The 1,256-nt window shown below is 40.8% G+C and overlaps 1 non-coding gene across 1 annotated transcript; it reads left to right on the top strand.

Moving 5' to 3' along the window:
• The first annotated feature begins 801 nt into the window (after positions 1-801).
• On the top strand, positions 802-909 carry LOC112805018 (small nucleolar RNA R71). Its single transcript, XR_003203632.1, has one exon. It is a non-coding gene; the product is annotated as a small nucleolar RNA R71 (small nucleolar RNA).
• The last annotated feature ends 347 nt before the right edge of the window (positions 910-1,256 follow it).

Genomic DNA, 1,256 nt, shown 5'->3' with positions numbered 1-1,256 from the left:
GGGATTCACGTCCTCCTCCTCCTCTAAGGTTTCGCCCATGTTGATTATATTAATGGCCTTGCACTCTCCTTTGGGATTCTCTTCTGTATTGCTTGGGAGAGTGCTAGGAGGCGTTTCAGTAACCTTTTTACTCGGCTGGCCCACTTGTGCCTCCAAATTTCTAATGGAGGATCTTATTTCAGTCATGAAACTAAGAGTGGCCTTAGATAGATCAGAGACTATGTTTGCTAAGTTAGAAAGATTCTGCTCAGAATGCTCTGTCTGTTGCTAAGATGATGATGGGAAAGGTTTGCTATTGCTAAAGCTGTTTCTTCTACCATTGTTATTATTCAAGCCTTGCTTCTATTGATCCTTCTATGAAAAATTTGGATGATTTTTCCATGAAGGATTATAGGTGTTGCCAAAGGCTTCACCCATGTAATTCACTTCTGCCATTGCATGGTTCTCAGGATCATAAGCTTCTTCTTTAGAAGATGCTTCTTTAGTACTGTTGGATGCATTTTGCAATCCATTCAGAATCTGAGAGATTATATTGACTTGTTGGGTCAATATCTTGTTCTGAGCCAGTATGGCATTTAGAGAATCAATTTCAAGAACTCCTCTCTTTTGAGGCGTCCCATTACTCACAGGATTCCTCTCAGAGGTATAGATGAACTGGTTATTTGTAACCATTTCAATAAGTTCCTGAGCCTCTGCAGGCATTTTCTTTAGGTGAATAGATCTACTTGCAGAGTGGTCCAGTGACATCTTGGAAAATTCAGACAGACCATCATAGAATATATCTAATGTGGTCCATTCTGAAAGCATGTCAGAAGGACATTTTTTGGTCATCTGCTTGTATCTTTCCCAAGCTTCATAAAGGGACTCACCATCTTTTTGTCTGAAGGTCTGAACATCCACTCTAAGCTTGCTCAGCTTTTGAGGAGGAAAGAACTTGGCTAAGAAAACCGTGACCAGCTTATCCCAAGAGTCCAGGCTATCTCTAGGTTGTGAGTCCAACCATGTTCTAGCTTTGTCCCTTACAGCAAAAGGGAAAAGCATAAGCTTGTAGACTTCAGGGTTAACTCCATTGGTCTTAACAGTGTCACAGATCTGTAAGAACTCAGTTAAGAACTGATAAGGGTCTTCTGATGGAAGTCCATGAAAATTGCAGTTCTGTTGTGGTAGAGAAACTAATTGAGGCTTTAGCTCAAAATTGTTTGCTCCTATGGCAGGGATTGAGATGCTTCTTCCATAGAAGTTGGAAGTAGGTGTAG

The sequence above is a fragment of the Arachis hypogaea genome, chromosome 5, assembly GCF_003086295.3.
Source record: "Arachis hypogaea cultivar Tifrunner chromosome 5, arahy.Tifrunner.gnm2.J5K5, whole genome shotgun sequence".
In the NCBI taxonomy this organism is placed as follows: Eukaryota; Viridiplantae; Streptophyta; class Magnoliopsida; order Fabales; family Fabaceae; genus Arachis; species Arachis hypogaea.
The sequence above is the reverse complement of the archived record's forward strand: the minus strand, read 5'-3'. Positions and strand labels throughout refer to the sequence as shown.